The following is a 19,847-nucleotide window of genomic DNA, read 5'->3' as shown; positions in this document are numbered from 1 at the left end:
ACCTTTGGTCTTCCAGATGTTGTTGAACTGCAACTCACAGCAGCCTCAGCAATAGTTTCCAATCACCAGGAATGGTGGGAGTTGCAATTCGGTGACACCTAGGAGGCAATTTTTTAAAACCTTGTGTGTGTGTGTGTGTGTGTGTGTGTGTGTGTGTTGGAAATGGACAGGAACTAACATGCATAGAGAATGTCTGGGGTGATCTTATGGCTATTTATATACAAGGAAGTGTGGGATGTAATCCACTGGGAGCAGTCAACTAAAACATTCCTTGTTTTGCTAGCGTGGACATTCAAGGGAATGTTTGGTACAGACCATAGCTGCCAAGTCCGGGTCGTAAAGATCCGGGATCGGCAGCGCGTGCATGACTGGAAGTTGCGTCACACAACTTCCGGTGGCGCTTCGCCCTTCTATGGGCACCAGAAAATGGCGGCGCCAACGCCGGAAGTCGCTTCCGCGCATGACCGGAAATACGTAAAAGCGACTTCCGGCGCCGCCGGCGCCATTTTCTGATGCCCATAGAAGGGCAAAGCGCCACCGGAAGTTGCGTCACGCAACTTCCGGTCATGCGCGGAAGTGGCTTCCGGCGCCGGCGCCGCCATTTTCTGGTGTCCATAGAAGGGCAAAGTGGCACCAGAAAAATGGCCGCCGGGCAGAAGCCAATTTAAGGGACAATACCGGGATTTTCCACCAAACGGGAGACCGCCAGGAAACGGTAAGAAAAAAGGGGTTTTCCCGGCAGATGTGGGATACTTGGCAGCTATGGGTACAGACGGTCAAAGCTTCCTGTTCCTCCTGGCCTGGAGCATCCTTCCTTGCATGTGACTAGTAGGTGGGTGTGGCCTTTCCAGACCTGGTAAAAGGCCAAGGCATACTGCCATTCTCTCTCTTTTCCATCTTCTTTTCGGCCTGCGAACTTCCTGGAATGAACTGCTGGCTGCTAGCCAAGCAGTCCCCCAGGTCATATTCTTTAACATCCTGTTGTTGTTGTTCTTTTTCTTCTTCTTCTTCTTCGATCACTCATAGCCGAGTAAGATTGTCTTCCATAAACACGGTTTTAACAATTCGTCCGTAAGTGACTGTGGATCTGGATCCACAGTCTGGATCCACACATCCTTCCAGAGTGGGGACATTGGTTTCCAGGCGGGAGTTGATCACGGTGTGGATTTGCCAAGCGTGCCTTCCTCTTAGCACGTTTCTCCCTTGCGTCCTGAGATCGAGTTTCTTCAAAGCCCACGACACCTTTGGTAAAGGCTGTTCTCCAACTGGAGCGCTCTGAGGCCAGTGTTCCCAGTTGTCAGTGTTTATACTTCATTTTTTTAGATTTGCCTTGATACAGTCTTTAAACCTCTTTTGTTGACCACCGGCATTACGCTTTCCATTTTTAAGTTCAGAATAGAGTACAGTGGTACCTCAGTTTAAGTACACAATTGGTTCCAAAAGTCTGTACTTAAGCTGAAGCGTACTTAACCTGAAGCGAACTTTCCCATTGAAAGTAATGGAAAGTGGATTAATCCGTTCCAGACGGGTCCGCAGAGTGCTTAAACTGAAAGTACTCAAACCGAAGCATACTTAAACCAAGTATGACTGTAGTTGCTTTGGAAGATGATCATCAGGCATCCACACAACATGACCAGTCCAACGAAGTTGATGTTGAAGAATCATTGCTTCAACACTGGTGAACTTTGCTTCTTCCAGTACACGGATATTAGTTCGCCTGTCTTCGCAAGTGATGTGTAAAATTTTCCAGAGACACTGTTGATGGAATCTTTCAAAGAGCTGGAGATGGCATTTATAAGTGGTCCATGTTTCACAAGTGTATAGTAAGGTTGGTAGTACAATAGCTTTGTAAACAAGCACTTTGGTTTCCCTGTGAATGTCCCGGTCCTCAAACACTCTGCACTTCAATCAGGAGAAAGCCGCACTCACAGACCTCCGGCGATGTTGGATTTTGGCATCAATGTTGGCCTTTGTGGAAAGGTAACTGCCTAGGTAGGAGAAGTGATCAACATTTTCCAACGTTACACCACTGAGTTGGATTTGTGGCGCTCTAGAGGCGTTATTTTGTACTTGTTGGTGCAGCACTTTGGTTTTTTGGATGTTGAGTGATAGGCCAAGCTTTTCATAAGCTTCTGCAAAGATATTTAGGATGGTTTGGAGGTCATCCTCTGAGCGTGCGCACACTACGTTGTCATCAGCATACTGAAGCTCTATGACGGAAGTTACAGTAACCTTACTCTTTGCTTTCAGCCTGTTCAGATTGAAGAGCTTTTCATCTGTTCGATATATGATTTCTACTCCAGTGGGGAGATTCCCGTCGACAAAGTGTAGGATCATGAATGAAAATAATGAATAGAGTTGGGGCAATAACACAACCCTGTTTAACACCTGATCCCACTGGGAATGGTTCACTTTGAGAGCCATTGTCATCTGAGATTGTTGCTGTCATATTATCATGGAGGAGCCGAATGATGTTTACAAATTTATCTGGGCAGCCAATTTTCAGAAGGACAGTCCACAGGGCATTACGATTTACAGTGTTGAAAGCCTTAGTCAGGTCAATAAACGCCATATACAGGGGTTGGTTTTGCTCTCTGCATTTTTCTTGAAGCTGTCGAGCGGTGAAAATCATGTGCACTGTCCCCCTAGAAGGCCAAAAACTGTTTTGGATTGAAGAAGGGTCACCTCGGATATTGTTACCAGGTGGTTTGCTAAGATCCTCGCAAGAATTTTGCCGGCTGCAGCTAATAGAGAAATGCCTTGATAGTTTCCACAATCAGTTCTGTCACCTTTTTAAAAAAGAGATTGATAATTTTGGCATCTCTAAAGTCTGCTGGGATTTCTTCTCTTTCCCAGATTTTTTCGATGAGCTTGTGAAGTTGTTGTGTAAGTTCAATTCCACCCACTTTGAAGATTTCGGCAGGTATCCCATCAGGTCCACTGGCTTTGTTGTTTTTCATTTGGTTAATAGCTGTACACAACTCTCCCAGATTTGGAGATACTGCAAACTCATCTCTAACTTGCTTTTGCGGGGTTTGTGAGAGGACCTCAGCAGCTACAGGGGAGTTGCGGTTAAGGAGATGTTGGTAATGTTCTTTCCAGCGCAGTGCAATAGCTTCTTTATCTTCTAGAAGTGTGTTACCATCTGCTGAGTGTAGGGGGCATATCCCATGATTTATTGGCCCACAGATGGTCTTTGTGGCTTTAAAGAAACTCTGTGCATTGGCTAAGGAGTATCGGCTAAGTGCTGGATCTCTTGAGCTTTTTGTATCCACCAGGTGTTTTTTAGTTCTCTGGTTCTTCTTTGAACCTCAGTCTTAGTGTTAGCATAGTTTTTTTTTCTTAGTGGCACAGTTTCTATCTCTTTGCCAGATCTGAAAGGCCTTCCTTTTTTTGTCAATCATGCGTTCAATCTCACTGTCATTCTCAGCAAACCAGTCCTGGTGTTTCTTGGTTTGGTATCCAATAGTTTGTTCACAGGTTGCCATAATGGATGTTTTTAGCTTGGTCCAGTGTTCCTTGATGTTATCAGGGAATTCTGAAAGCAGATGGTCCTTAAGAGTCGTTTGGAAGAAATCCTGCTTAATGGGCTTGAGTGTTCATTTTGCACCTTGGTTTCCTTCCTTGAAGGCTGTGTTGAGGTATAATCTTGATAGCCATGGTGGAGCGTATTGGTGATCTGTCCAGCAGTCCCCAGCACTCGTCATAGCTCTGGTAAGGAGCACATCATGGCGATCTTTAGAATGGACAATAACATAGTCTAAGAGGTGCCAGTGGTTTGACCGAGGATGCCTCCATGAAGTTTTAAATTTATTTTTCTGTCGGAAGAGTGTGTTGGTAATAACAAGGTTGTGTGCTGCACATATCGTCAAAAGTAAGATTCCGTTCTGGTTGCTGTTGCCAACTCCTTCTTTCCCAATAGTCCCAGGCCACAGATCAAAATCTCGCCCAACTCTTGCATTAAAATCACCCAGGAGGATAATTTTATCTTCCTTAGGTGCCTCTGATAGGACGGTATCCAGCTGAGAGTAAAATTTTTCTTTAATGTCTTCATCAGCATCCAGTGTTGGTGCATAAGTGCTTATAATAATAGCCTGTTGGTTTTTGGAGAGCTTTATTTGAAGGGTTGAGACTCACTCATTAATGCCGGTAGGGACTTCGAGATAGGGAAAACCAGCATCCCCCCACTTTTTTTTCTGATGGAATTAATTGATTTGATTTTTGAACGTAATTATTTCAAATTCCAACAAGATTTCTATTTGCAAATTAGAGGAGTTGCTATGGGTAGTGCATGTGCTCCCAATATAGCCAATCTATTTTTGGGCAAACTGGAGGGAGAATTCTTTTATAATCAATTGGTTAATCCTTTTTTTTGAAGAAATAATATTTTAGAAAAGATTTGTTGGTGATTTATTTCTGGTTTTTAGGAATGCTGATAACGTTTTTGGACACGGTCGTATATCGGAATAATACCAATAAACTGGCAATCAGAACCTATAAAAAACCTACAGATAGGCTGTCTTATCTTCACTACAAATCATTTCATCCACCCCATCTTAAACGGAATTTACCATACAGACAATTTTTGAGAATTAAAAGGAATTCGACCACTCTGGAGGATTATACCAAAAACTGTGCCCAAATGGTGGGTGAATTTGCCAACAGAGGCAATCCCCAACAAGTGATAAGAACAGCGCAGTCGAGGGCGAATAATAGGCCTAGATATACACTTTTTGAGGAAATGAGGCCATAGATAATAAAATCAACAGACTGAAGGAGTGGCCAAGGGTAGAAGAGGAGGAAATCAGGGAGATAGTTAGAAGCTTTAAATCAGGGAGATCACATGGGCCAGACAGTCTACTGATAGAATTATTTAAGACATACATAGACTGGTGGGCAGAACCCTTAGCTCAATTATTTACTCTCATTGATAAACATGGAATCATGCCTGAAATATGGCTTAGATCAATAATTATTCCAATTTTTAAAAATGGCAACCCAAACAAACCAAAGAACTATAGACTGATCAGCTTATTATCAGTCATAGGAAAAATCTATGCCAAGCACCTCTTATTTAAACTTCTTACCTGGATGAAAAACCTAAATTTACCAGGGAAAGAACAAATAGGCTTCTCTAAAGGTTGCTCTACTTTAGACCATTGCCTTATACTTACACATTTGGTCAAAAAATATAGATCCCAAAAACAATCTAAAATTTACGCAGCTTTTGTAGATTTCCGTGGTGCTTTGACTCAGTTGATCGTGCAAAATTGTGGAAGAAACTTGTAGAGCTAAGAATACAAAATTTATATTCTTTCAACACCTGTCAAGTTAAACTCAACATTAAAGGTCACCTCTCGTCTGATATCCCTAATATGAAAGGGGTAAAACAAGGGTGTATTCTTGCCCCCTTTCTATTTAATCTATTTTTATCAGCTCTCCCAGAACACCTCCAAAAAATAGAATCACACGACCCCAAACTCAACCAGAAGCCTATTCCTCTTTTATTATACGCAGATGACGCAGTCCTACTATCATTAACAAGCTTGGGTTTGAAACGTCTTATGCTTTCCCTGAGTCTCTACTGTGAAATTAACAAACTTTCTATAAACTATGAGAAGACGAAAATCTTGGTCTTCTCCAAAGGTTGGAAACTAGGGAAATGGAAAATAAGAGAACAAGAAATCCAGCAAGTAAAGATGTATAGGTATCTGGGAATCTTATTCCAGAGCAATTTAGGGTGGTCAAATCATTGTACAAATGCTATAAAACAGGCAAAGGGTACCTCCTCAGCTGTTGCTCGTTTCTATTATCAGAAAGGAAACCAATTTATCCATGCGGCCAACCAAATTTTCCAAGCAAAGGTGTTATCCCAGATACTCTATGGGGTCCCAGTATGAGTACAAGCATTTAATAGAGATTTAGAAAATATTCACTCAAGTTTCCTGAGCCTTAGATAATAGGATCAACTATGTTAAAAAGCTAATAATCCCAGCCCAACGTGGGGCATTTATGCTGGCCCGACTGAATATATTTCCCTCAGCATTTGTCAGGGGTAGATATCAGAACACTCCCAGAGACAAGAGATACTGTAGATCAGGGGTGGCTACCTCCCAAGAGACTCTGATCTACTCACAGAGTTAAAAACTGGGAGTGATCTACCCCCTTTGGGGGGGTTCAGGTCAAAGCTGTTGAGTTTTTTTTAAGGAAGGGAAGCCCTGTTTTGGGGGGTTTAGGTCAAACTTGTTGAGCTTCTTTTAGGAGGGAGGGAGGCCCATTTTTGTTTAGGGCTTCAGGTCATAGTTCAGCTTTTTTTAGGGAGGAGGAAAATTTTGGGTGAGCTTTTTTTAGGGGTGCCAGTGATCTAGCAGTGATCTACCACAGACATCCAGTGATCTACTGGTAGATCACAATCTACCTGTTGGACGTGCCTGCTGTAGATGTTCTCTGAACGTGCCGGATACTGTAGAGCATATTCTCTTTCATTGTCGACTCCACAGTATGCTGCATGAATGTGTGCTGTCCCCTCTTCTGGGTGCTCTGACACCGCAGCATGGTGGAAATGTTGGATTCTGCCTGTCTGACATTGACCATAAGGTGACTGCGGGAGTAGCTGAGTTCTTGGCAGCAGTGTCTCAAGGAGTAGTTTAATAGGAAGAAATCTCAGATATATATGTATGTATGTATGTATGTATGTATGTATGTATGTATATATAATATATACATACATACATACATACAATTAATCTATGCAGTTTACTGTTGCCTCTTTGTATGCATTTTAAATACTTTTGTATGTGACTCTTTTTCTTGCGGTTCTATTTGTAAAATGCCTAATAAAGGTTTGATAGTCAGATATACACTTTTTGAAGAACAATCCAAACTTGAAGACCATCCCTTAACCTGGTCCTTAGATTTCACTCCATTATCTAACTCAATAGCCAGAACAATTAGAAAACACTGGCACATTATACAGGAAGTCCCAGGTTGTCCATCTACACCTCCACGTATTGGTTTTTGTAGAACCAAGAATCTCAAGGATATTTTAGTACATGCTGATATGACTGGAAAAAGCCAACCCCAAGCAAGTGATATAAAGGGCCATTTCAAATGGGGTCCATGTGCCATATGCAGCCTAACAATTGAGCAAAAGGAGTTTACTATTCCTAATACAAACAAAGTGATTCAACTAGAAACATTCACTGTAACTCCCGGGGAGTGGTATATGCTATCCAATGTAAGTGCAACCTATGGTATATAGGTAGTACGATAAGAACTGTTAAGACCAGAATATTGGAGCACAAAAGCCACATTTTTAACAACGTTATAGAGGGCCCGCTTACATCCCACTTCATAGAAGCTAACCACAAAGCTAGACTTCAGATGGTTCGTGATTTACAAACATAATATTAATGAAACAAATATGGATATTTTGCAAAAGAAATTATTACAGAAAGAGATGTACTGGATTTATAGGTTTGCATCCCTGGCGCCAGCAGGCCTTAATACAAATATGGATATCAGTTCTTTTCTGTAAAAAAAACATTTCCCAGTAACTCTAGGCATGCCCAAGTATGAAGTTTTAGTGATCTGTCTCTTTAATAATTATATAACATTCAGGTTTGGTTTCCAGACTTGAAGCACATGCATGGCTTGCCCTCTTGGGATAATTTTTTTCCATTTGTAAAGATCGCCATATCCATATATTATTTTCCCTATACAGTTTTCTTGCTTTATGAGTATTTCAGAGTTTTTATGATGTAAGTTTGTATAACTTCTTTTCCTGAAAGCGTCTTAAGACACACCCAGAAATAATTGGTGTGATCTAGCCTTTTATGAATTGAGTACCACTCAGTATAAAAGCCAGTGATTAGGAACACCTTCCAGCAGTCCTAGCAATAGCTTTGTAACAATGAGACTATGGGAGCTAACATAGCCGTCTGCTGAATCTTTTTCATAAGCTATGATATCTTGGCTTTGAATTTTCTCATAAGTTTTTAACCTTTTGGTTTAAGCACAATTAGAATCTTTATCCTGGGTAATTTACCCCTGACTGCCTGGGAGTTTTCAGTTCTTCTTTGAGTTTATGAATCCTCCCCTTATCATGAATATAAGAGACCTTGAGTCTTTATAACTTATTTTTTTCCTTCTGAGGAAACTGATAGATCATTTACAGTGAAACGAGACTTTTAGCCGGCAACTCGTTAAGGTTTCTTTGATTAATTTATGTTTTTTGCGTATTTACACATCAAGTAGTTTAGCTTCATTATAATTTATATTCTTCACTTTAATTTAATTATCTCGTTTCAGGGATCTTTCATGGTTTAGATTCGTTCTGTGCTCATTACATTCCTGTGATTGTCTTTTTTGCTATCATGGTTTATTTTATGTCTACGTCTTAAAATAGGGGAAACACGGTAGTGTTTTTGCGAAAGGAAGTTTCTTAATCTCTGGTGCAGCATGAAAGGAAGATGAAGATCTTCTTAAGAGGAGTTTTAAAAACGTATCTCACTTTGTGTCAGGTACAAGTATTAGAAGCCTTTCATTAATGGAAAGAGACATTGTTTTGTAAAAGGAAGCATTTCCAAATGCTTTGCTGGATAGAGGTTTTGATAGAACTGATGTTGGCTTCATGAGAAATATAATTCCTTCATTAAGTCTTGACAGAAGCAAGTGCATTGCTGTAATTGCTTTGTTAAGCCTCTGAGAATGCAGAAATTAATATCGTCAGCAAGCAGCTGGAGCTGAAGCAAAAAAACAAAGATCATTATGCTACAAAGCTATTGCACTATTTCCAGCTTCTTTGCTTTGACAACTAAAAAGGGGGGGGGGGAATGGACCATGATTTGAATAGTGATGGAGCAAGATACAGACTCTTGTCCAGTTGAAATGCCTCATGTCCATTTAAGGCAAGTGGAGATTCTTTGGGATTGGGGCCTGGGATCAATTTGCCTTGACTTGAGATCCCTGGGAATCTTAGTTTCCTGTGTCTCCTCCTTGTATCTAGAACACTGCTGTTTTCAGCATTCTTCTAGGTGCACTGACAGAACAAGGCAGGCATGGTGGCAGGTGAGGAGTGCTTGCTTCTGTCAGTATCAATGCTTCTACTGATGTACCCACTCCCAAGCAAATATGGGGGAAGGTGATGGGGAGGTAAGCATATGGGATTATGGTGTTGCAGGTACTGAAGGGAGCATTATTTTCTGGATCTTGAAAGGAGCATTACTTTTCCGGATCTTGAAAGAACCCAGGCAAGATTTTTTTGAAGGTAGTGGCTGCAGCTCAGTATTAGAGCATCACCTTTGCATGCAGAAGGTCCCAGCAAAGGCAGTTTTAGGGTAGCATGACTGGCTACACTGGGCACTATGCTGCAGGGAGAGGTAAGGGGACACAGAATTTTAGCATCACACAGGGTGCCACCACTGAAATTTGAGAGCCCAAAGTCTGCCACCGTTCCCAGGGTCAATCTCTGGCATCTCTAGGTAGGGCTATCTGAAACCTTGGAAAGCCATTGTCAGTCCATGTTGACAATACCCAGATGGACAAGCAGACTGTCTCAGTGCAAGGAAGTTTCCTGTGTTCCTAAAATAATAATAACAATAACTTATTATTTATAGCCCGCCCATCTGGCTGGGTTTCTCCAGCCACTCTGGGTGGCTTCCAACAAAACATTAAAATACAATAATTCATCAGATATTAAAAGCTCCCCTAAACAGGACTGCCTTCAGATGTCTTCTAAAAGTCAGATAGTTGTTAATTTATTTGACATCTGGTGGAGAGCGTTCTACAGGATAGGCACAACTACCTGGTTCCCTGTAACTTTGCTTCTCACAGTGAGGGAACCACCAGAAGGCCCCTGGAGCTGAACCTCAGTGTCTGGACAGAACAATGGGAGTGGAGATGCTCCTTCAGGTATACAGGACTGAGGCCATTTAGGGCTTTTAAGGTCAGCACCAACACTTTGAATTGTGCTTGGAAACATACTGGGAGCCAATGTAGGTCTTTCAGGACCGGTGTTATGTGGTCTCGTCGGCCGCTCTCAGTCACCAGTCTAGCTGCCGCATTCTAGATTAGTTGTAGTTTCTGGGTCACCTTCAAAGGTAGCCCCACGTAGAGTGCATTGCAGTAGTCCAAGCGTGAGATAACTAGAGCATGCACCACTCGGGCGAGACAGTCTGCGGGCAGGTATTTCTTTTTGCATAACAAAGAATGGAGGCAACTGGCAGTCCCAGGAAAGACATGAAACATGCTAGCTCCTGCAAATGATAAAAAAGCAATAAATAAAAATTGCACACCTTGCATTGCAGAAGTTGAGGTTCTTTGCTTCAAAAGATGAAGGCTTCTCCTTGTGCCTCTTAGCAGAGAGAGGATTTTATCATTAGCTATACATGACTATCTATGTGTGATAAGCCCCTGATATGACGCGATTTATTTCATTTGGCATTTCAATTCCTCTCTGCCAAGTTAGGTGTAATTGTGTAGACATAGTCACTTTTAATTTTTTATGGGCTAGTATAATGTACAATTAAGGGTGGCATGTAGGGGCACCAGAAAGTATCACTACCCACTTTTCACTTTAATTTTCTTTCGTCAGTTCAATAATTCATCTTAACTGGATGATGAATGCTGGCATGAGAGTATATGATGGGCACACTGGAGAGAGAAATGGGTTTCTGCAATAGTGCCTTAAAGCCAATAGCAGCTTGGGAATACATTCTTGTCTACTATCAGTGGAATAGCTGTTTTAGTAACTGCAGCTTGCATACAATGAGCATAGATATGTTCTTGGTTGCTGTCCTATATTTCTCCCCCCCCCCATCCCACCCCTCCATCTGAGGTTGCCTCAATAAAGTGAACAAGAAAATGCTTGGGATGGATCCATCTGTTCATTCTGATTTGTACCAGTTTCTCATTTCCCCCCAGCAATAAGTTCATTTCTCAAAAAAATTACTGAGTTCTTTACTAGCCATGATGTCTATGAGCTGCATCCACCGTCAGAGGCAGTACTGATTCTGAATACCAGTTGCTAGAAACCCCCGGAGTGGAGAGGGCTCTGGTAAGCAGCTCCTCCTTGTGGGCTTCCCAACCAGGGCAACTGATTGGCCACTGTGAGAACAGGATGCTGGGCTAGATAGGCCTTTGGCCTAATCCAGCAGGGCTCATCTTAGGTTCCTATACTGCATTTCCACATCAGTTTGCATTTTTGGGAGGGGGGGGTTGATAGCATGGCATCAGTTGGTCTTCCCAACATCTGTGTAGGTTCTTGTGAGAGCAAACAGGCCTTGCAGCTCAAATGTGGAATTTGTGAAGGAGCAGGGGAAGCAGAGCCTCACCTCCCAGTGGACCTTCCATACTGTCATTGACCAAAAGATCTGGTAGATCCAAACATCCCTACTGTAGGACTGAAGGTTTCACCACACCAACTCCCTTGGTTCAGGAAGCTGTCAGAATCCCCATATCTCTCCACAGGAGCAGAGAAGACAATGGTCCAGGCTGGAACACCTGGTATGCCAAGGAAGGGGCCCAGCTAGCTGCCCATGGGGCTATATGGGAAGAAAGAGTTCCACACGGAAGTATCTGACCATATCAAGTGCTCGATGAGAGCCAGGAAGTGGGGGGATAGAGCTTCCTGCCAATCTAAGCTTCTCATTGCTGCAGCAACATCTCCATTCAGAGCTTCAGGGTCCCTGAACTGGAGAGGTGGCTAGAGGCAGGTTGGACCCAAGCCATAAAGTGATCAAAAGGTGTAAACCAGCCTAAGAGTTGTTGAATTGGGAATTGTTGTTGGAGGGTGTTGAGATCTATCCCTTTAGTGATCCCTATCTCTGCCAGAGAACTATTGTTTCCAAGGTAGGAAAATGGAGTTGTTGTGAAATCAGATTCCATCGGGGCTTTTTTTTTTTTTAGCGGGCACTCACCAGAACTCAGTTCTGGCACCTCTTAGGTGAGCACCATTGCCATTCTAAGAGAATGAAGGTGGTGTTTGTGGTGAGTTCTGGCACCTCTTTTTCTAGAAAAATAGCATTAGATAGGTAGGATGTTTCTGTCCTTGATTTGTAAGCAGACGAAGCATGTTTTTTGACACCACCACCCGTAGCATCATCACTAGCTGTGATTGGAAGAATGTTTTGTTTATTGATTTGAACACATTGCGAAGCATCTTAGGAAACAAATGAGCTGAAAGTGCAGCAATACATTTATCTGGGGCTGGAAAGCAAACTGGAGTTACATCACAAAAGTCAAGGCAGTGTGGATAGCCCATCAGATGGGTAAGCCATGTGATAGCGCCTGAGGCAACATCTCCTAAAAGCAATGTCAGATACTATTCCCAGCTGTTGGAGTGAAGAAGGGAAAGGGAATCTGGCACAGTGCTTTTCCTTATAGCCTGGGACAAAGTCAGAGGGCTGTACCCATGGTTAAACATACTTGGACTAGACTTCTGAAATTAATGGGAATGGCTGACATAGGTCACATCCACACCTTACAGAGAAAACACTATTATATCACTTTAACCGCCATGGCTTCCACTCTGAAGAAGCCTGGGAGCCACAGTTTGCTAAGGGTACAGAGAGTTGTTAGGAGACCCTACCCTACCCTACATTTTCCAGTACCCCTAACACACTATCTCCAGGATTCTGGGGTGAGGGGAATCCGTGAGTGTTATAAGAGTGCTTTAAATGTATAGTGTGGCTGTGACCTTAGATCTTTTAATTCTATCAGGTCTACTCTGAGTACAACTCACTTGATTACACAGCAGAAATTCCAAGCCATAGACACACACGCTATCCAAACTTCCATAGGATGCATCACTGCTCATGTCAAGGGTTGCAGCTTGGGAACCCCCGTTTTCTGTAAGTAGTATTCATGTGCTCTCCAATGGCCTGCTCCTGCAAGGGTTTTCCAAGGCACCTGATGCTTGCAGATTCTTTTTCTTGAAATTTAAGAATGTTTAATCTCACGAGAGGTCTGTTTCTCCTTAGTGCAGACAAAGGGCTTAACCAGGCACGATCCAAAGTTTAAAGCCCCATGTCCAAATGCTCTTTTTTTCCTGCCCTGAGTTTTCCCTGCTCTCTCTCTTAAGAAATATAGTTTTATTAATTTCTTATTACAAAAGGGGGGGGGAATACGAAAACAAAATCCCAAGTCTCTTCCCCTCTCCAGGATGGGTCAATCCAGTTAAATTTGCCAAAATCCAACCTGTGAGTTCAGTAGTTTCCATTTTTCAGGGTTATCAGGAAAGTCTTTTATAAAAGGAGTGCCATATTTTAACAAAATTGTCTACATTATTTGTATTATTCAATGCATGTAATCTCTGTTAATTCTTTCTGAAACAGCAAATACACTGTACATTCTGTTTCCAACAAGAGATACACAGATGTTCCAGTCCTTTCCGATTCTGCGCCAGTAGAAGGCATGATGCTACTGAAAGAAAAGTAATTAGTTATCCAGGACAAAAAAACTTAAAATTAGACAAACACTTGGACATGGTGCTTTTAAGTGTGGACCTGTGTCTGCAAAGAGCAAGGCAAAAAGTAAGTGTGGATAAACCCTAACTGTAAATCAAACATCCTCAACATTGTTTGGTATTCTACTGCAGTGTGAAATGAATGTTAGAAAGTGGGGCATAAATGCCACCATTATAATCAGCAAAATAAGCCCCCTACTGAATGCACCCGAAGTGCCACATCTGTGCCTCTGTTCACCAATGGAACAGAACCTCACGCTGACCAGAGGATCGCAATGGATTTCGTCCAGGAAGGAGACAACTAGGGGAGGTGGACAACAATAGGGACGCCCATCCCTCTGTTCTCCTTTATTATTGCAACCCCTCTTTCATGAGATTTTTACCATTCCAGGCTGACATTCACAAATTATTTAATGATCTCATAAGGGCACCAGCCTCCCCTTTGTAATGTCACAGGCCCTAGGGTTTCATGACAGGAAGGCCCTGACATCTAGATTAAAGCTAATTGCACTGGCAAAATCCATTAACTTCTTGCAAAACGAATGTCTGTGGCCGGAAATGTTTGGGACCTGCAGAATCGACTTGCTTTGGTTGTGCTATCAGATCTCAGAAGAATAGATGGGGCTGGGTCAGATGCAAGCTCTTATTTCTCCTTTCATGGCATGAAGTAGTTTAAGGCATTTGCTGTATCAGAGATGGATTAACAATGAAGCGTATTGAGAGAACAGCCTCCTAAATTGTATCTCTGTGTGTGATATACCGTATATATCTCTGTGATCATCTATGAACATCAAGTTGCTAGTTTTCAGCATTATGTACAGAATCTTAAAAATCCCAGGATACTCCAGGGCCTCAAATGAGATTGCCTTGCTGCAAACCCTTTCTGCTCTAAAAAGTAGACCCCCTCCCCGGCTTTTGAGTCAATAGTGCAGTCATGGGCTGAAAGCAACATAGCCCATCCTGTAACCAACATATTGGGAATGACAGAGATGAATGAAATTCTCCTTCAGTTGTGTTTCGTGGTGAACAGATTCACTCTCCTGTTAATTCAACGCCTCATCGAAAGCCTCCCTGCCATCATGCCGTACAAGAAAGAGGGAGGGAGATTTGATCTAGTTTGATTCATTGATTTCCCCCACGCCTAAACCTCTTTTTACATCTGTGTTATGTAATTCTGAATGTATTTTATTCTGAGCAAAGTCCAATTTAGACTCTGACATGTCGAATTCTCTTTGAGGGGGATTTTTTTTTTTTTTTTGATGGAGAGAGAAGAAAATATTCTCCTGAGGGATCTGACTTTTTGAGGGGGAAGGAAGAGCAGAAATATGATAAGGCAATGGGAATAAGACATCTGTTCTGCTAATTTGAAGACTTCTTAATGTGGCAGAAGGAGGCTACAGGTAGCAATGTGAGAAGGCACTCTTTTCTGTTCTGCCCTGTATTTGTTGCATATAGCAGCGTTTCCATTCCGCTGCAGTTTGCACACCACCAAAGACTATGTTAATCGACTTGCGGTTTACTGTGATGAAATTATGTCACTTAATTTACTTAATTAATCGGGTGGATTACATTGCTATTCTCTCATTCCAGACCATTCACTTCAGTGCAAAGGAAAGAACAATACAAAGCGGGGATGGGGGGGGGATAATTAATTGCTTGTTTTTTGCACTCTGAAAGCAACATCAGCAACTGTTAGTACAGTGGTACCTCTGGTTACAAACTTAATTCATTCCCGAGGTCCGTTCTTAAGCTGAAACCTTATCCTGAGGTGCGCTTTCACTAATGGGGCCTCCTGCTGCACGCACGCCTCTGGCGCACGATTTCCGTTTGCATCCTGGGGCAAAGTTTGCAACCAGGAGCAGCTACTTCCAGGTTAGCAAACCTCATAACCTAAAGTGTTCATAATCAGAAGCATTCGTAAGCAGAGGTACCACTGTACTGATCATTTTCAACAAACTGATTTCCATCTTGACTCCAACTGTTGCAAATGTCTAAGCTCGGTTGGAGTCTTTCAGTTATTAATATTCTCAGAACTTTCAGGGTAGGAAGAATCTGAGCCCAGCATCTTTTTCAACTTGGGTGGGCACTTTATTTGAATGTTACACTAACTTTTTATTTAAAAAAAAATAAGAATAAAAAAAGTCAGCTTTAATTGTTCATTTATACAGCTGAGTTAAAACAGAGCAGGCAGGAGAGAGAAGCAAGGAATGCCTTGGAGCATTTCTAAAGGAAGAACTCCAGGACATTCTGTTCTTAAGTCCAAGACGCTCTTCTGATCTTGTAGCATCATTGAATAAGGATGAGCAGTGTTTTTCTTCTTGCATTGAATGGGCATTATGTTCTTCACCCTCTCTCATAACAGTAGCACTCGACATTCAATGTAGCTAGGTGTTGGAAAATTCAGAAAGTGCTTGTTCATACATTGCAAATTTAAACTGGACATTTCTCCCACCGTGTGGGGCACCAAAATGAATGGCTATAAAAAGGGGATGAGACAAATTCATGGAGGAAATTATACGAGACTTTCTCCTTTGTGTTGGTTGTATTGGTGGCTACTAGCCAAGGTGACTTCCTTTAGAAATGCTTGCTTCCTTGCTTGGGCTCAGATTCTTCCTACCCCGAAAGTTATGAGAATATTAATAACTGAAAGACCAGATGGGCGGGGTAGAATTTATTATTTATACCCCGCCTATCTGGCTGGGTTTCCCCAGCCACTCTGGACGGCTTCCAACAGAAAAATAAAATAAAATAATGTATTAAACACTAAAATGCCTCCCTAAATAATGCTGCCTTCAGATGTCTTCTAAAAATCTGGTAGCTGTTTTTCTCTTTGACATCTGATGGGAGGGCGTTCCACAGGGTGTGTGCCACTACCGAGAAGGCCCTCTGCCTGGTTCCCTGCAACTTGGCTTCTCACAATGAGGGAACCACCAGACATAGCTGCCAAGTCTCCCGTTTTCCCCGGGGAATCCCTGTTTTTCCAGCTGTTCCTAGCTGGAAAAACGGATTTTTTTGTTTTTTCCCGGTTTATTCTGGCGCGCCGGCCATTTTGGAACTGGCTGGAGCATGCTCAGAAGCGACTTTTGATGCTGCTCTGCTCAGTTCCAAAATGGCTGCAGTGCGACTTCTGGCGTGGTGCCCATTTTGGAACTGGGCAAAGTTAGGCCCCAGTGTTTTTCGTACAACCCCTTCTCAATGAAGTAATCAATTTTAATCTAGAATTTAAATTCTCAAAACTTTCTTATTTGTTAATTTGAGCAACTAAACTACATTACATTACAAACAGCATTTCTACCTGCAACACACTTGAGAAAACTTGCTCATCTCCCTTTCATAGCTGCCAAGTTATCCCTTTTTTACAGGGATTTTCCCTTATGCTGAATAGGTTTCCTCGTGAGAAAAGTGAAAACTTGGCAGCTATGCTCCCTTTCACAGATATTTTGTTGCCATTTGCAACTGTAGCTACTTTAACTCTTGGGGAAAATAATTAGCATCACACATCATGTGCATGGAAGTTGCCGAACGAATTAACCAACTAGAAGGATTACTGTTAATAGCACCAGTTTTCCTTCATAGTGGTACCTTGGTTTACATCCATAACCTGTTTCGGAGGTCTGGTTGTAAACCAAAACAGGTTGTAACCCAAAGTGCACTTTCACCAATGGGGCCTGCAAAATAATGGGTTGTAATCCCCCCCCCCCAAAAAAGGGACACACACTTCCAGGTTTGATGTGGTTGTAATCCAAAACAGTTGTAATCCAAAATGGTTGCAAACCAAGGTACCACTGTAACTTGATATTGCTGGACAGTTTTGATGAACTGCAAAAGCATTTTTAGTTATCTTTCTGTTGCCACCCTGCAGCTTTTCTTTATTAGTGCGACTTTGTTTTGTACGATTCCTTGCAAATGAAAGAAAACAACTTTTCTGCTTGTATATGTTGATAATATAATTTTGGTTACTGAGGACAAACAAGTGGGCAAGTGGGCACCCTATCAAATGACAGGGCAGGAGCTACACAGAGGAGGGCCTTTTAACTGGGGTTGCCCATTGTATACCTCCCCTGCAATGTGCCCTTTTAATACCCCCCTCAAGGATTGCACCCGGGGTGGGCCACACACCACACACACCTCTTCCTATGCACCTGCTCCTTCCTCTGCCTTTTCTATTGCACCAGCATAGGCTAAGGCAACCTTTGCCAACCAGTTGCCTTCCAGACTTTTAGGACTACAACTCCCATCAGCCCAAGCCAGCACATTGCTTGCTGCGAGCTGATGGAGATTGTAGTCCAAACTGTGTGGAGAGTATTAGGTTAGACCAGTGATGGCCAAACTTAGCCCTCCAGCTCTTTTGGGACTACAACTCTCATCATCCCTAGCTAACAGGACCAGTGGTAAGGGATGATGGGAATTGTAGTTCCAAAACAGCTGGAGGGCCAAGTTTGGCCATCACTGGGTTAGACAGTAAAGAAGGAGCAATGCCAGGGTTTCCATATTTCAAACAGTGAAAATCTGGACAGAAAAGTTGTTGGCAAATCGCCCCAAAAAGAAGAAGCCACTTTTGAGCTATTTTAAGAGGAAATAGCTGGTGAAGGCAATATTCTGGATATGTCTGGGGAATTCTAAGTGACGCCATTCTCTTACCCCATGGAAGCCTATGTCTGATCCAGAGAGGGGCCATGGTCCCAATGCAGTTGTCTCTCCACCACAACTGCACAAGGGCTCGTGTTAGGTTTAACGTCATGGAGGCTTAGGCTCCTAAGCTAGATCACGCTGGGAAAGGTTTACTCCATTAATCTGACAATATTACAAAGGTGCAACGTAACAAAAGAGCCAATAAGTGCACCTAATGATTGATTTGCATGCAGATCAAAACCAGATGGTTAGAGGAGTTTAAAAGCAAAACAAGCTGGCCCCTCCTGGGGTTTAATAGAAGCACAGAAATGAGATTGCTGCTGTTTCATTTTTGTCTCCCAACCCTCCCTCCCCTATTTTGGAAGGATTAAATTGCTTGAAGAATAATGTGGAAGGGCTTTGTGGTGTGTCAGCAAAAACAAAACGAAAAAACAAAAAACCCGCACTGCCCCGCTATAATTTAATAGCATTCAGCACAAGATGAAGGGTCTTGATATAAAAGGTCTCAGCTGACGTCAGTCAGAGAGTAAAGCAAGGGGGGTTTGGTAGGAGTTTGGTCAAAATCTATATTGCAATTTAAGCCTTTGTCATTTTCAGTCAGAAAAAAACACAGCTGCTAATAAATCCAAGCCGGTAGGGTGGGAGGGAGGGGGGAAGCAAGAGACGGCAACTGGGTGCTGCCAACAACTGCAAAATAAGGGCGAAAGCCTCGTGATTTCCTGGATCTTGATATAAATAAGTTTTAGGGGTTCGCTCAGTACCATAGCTGCCAGGTTCTCCCTTTTTTAAAGGGAAATTCCATTATGCTGAATAGGCTTCCTCGTGAGAAAAGGGAAAACTTGGCAGCTATGCTCAGTAGCATTGCACCATATAGAAGGTCCCAGGCTCAACCTGCAACGGCATTTTCAGGTAGGGGCTTGGAGAGAATCTTGCCTGAAAATCTGCAGAGGCACTGCTGGCTTTTGATATTGAGCTAGGTATTTATTCATTCATGTATTTGTTTATGAATTAATAATCCTCGATTTCATAAAAGACATGGCAAGTCAGAACATAAAACAAGCTTCCGAAAGACACCTGAAGGAGCGAAGGTGTGCTTCCTGCCAAACCTTCTTGTGGCATGGAATTCCACAGGCCAGGGCCTGCCACACTAAAGGCTCGGCCTCTGGTGAATGCCAACTGAGCCTCAGGGGCATGGGAAACTGCCAGAAGTCCCCCATTAGATGATATCAGTCAAGGTGGAGTGTAAGTCCTTAAAGTACTTTGGGCCCAAGTTGCTTAGATGGACTAATGGTCTGATGCACTATAAAGCAGTTTCCTATATTCCTGTGAAAATTCATGATGAAATGTGGGTACACACTGCTGTCATCCTTCACAGGTAGATACATTCCTGGATGCCACTGGCAAACACACACAATAGCAGATTTCCCTCTGCACCTGTTTGATTGCTCTGTCATTTCTGGCTTTGAGCCAGAGATTAAAGAGGGAGCTAAATGCACTCTTGATCTAATCCGATCAAGGAGTTCTTAACATTCCTGTTTGCTGGAGTTGAACAAGGCCAGGCTGCCCCTAAGACAAGTGCTATGAGCTAGGGTAGGTAATGGGGAAGAATGATACAGAAAAATGTAATTGGAGCTGGCAAAAACGCAAGCATTTATAGCTCTTTGGTTCATTCTTGAGTCATGAAATCCCATCACATATTGTGAAGCATCCTCCGTACTCTCCCTCCTTCTCTTTGGTCGATGATAGCTTT

At 42.6% G+C, this 19,847-nt stretch overlaps 1 protein-coding gene across 7 annotated transcripts in view; it reads left to right on the top strand.

Moving 5' to 3' along the window:
* LOC118090248 (fibroblast growth factor 13) overlaps window positions 1-19,847 on the top strand; it is a 280,078-nt gene that overhangs the window by 67,277 nt on the left and 192,954 nt on the right. The window contains exon 3 of one of the 7 annotated variants that reach the window (XM_035125708.3): window positions 13,366-13,532. The exons of 5 other annotated variants lie outside the window; for them this stretch is intronic. The gene's annotated coding sequence lies outside the window, so the exon portion shown is untranslated. Of the gene's footprint in view, window positions 1-12,720; window positions 13,533-19,847 lie in introns of all 7 variants that reach the window. One more of the 7 variants, XM_088664436.1, reaches the window with a different exon arrangement.

The sequence above is a fragment of the Zootoca vivipara genome, chromosome Z2, assembly GCF_965207765.1.
Source record: "Zootoca vivipara chromosome Z2, rZooViv2.hap1.1, whole genome shotgun sequence".
Classification (NCBI taxonomy): domain Eukaryota; kingdom Metazoa; phylum Chordata; class Lepidosauria; order Squamata; family Lacertidae; genus Zootoca; species Zootoca vivipara.
Note: the sequence above shows the minus strand (reverse complement) of the source record. Positions and strands in the feature narration are given on the sequence as shown.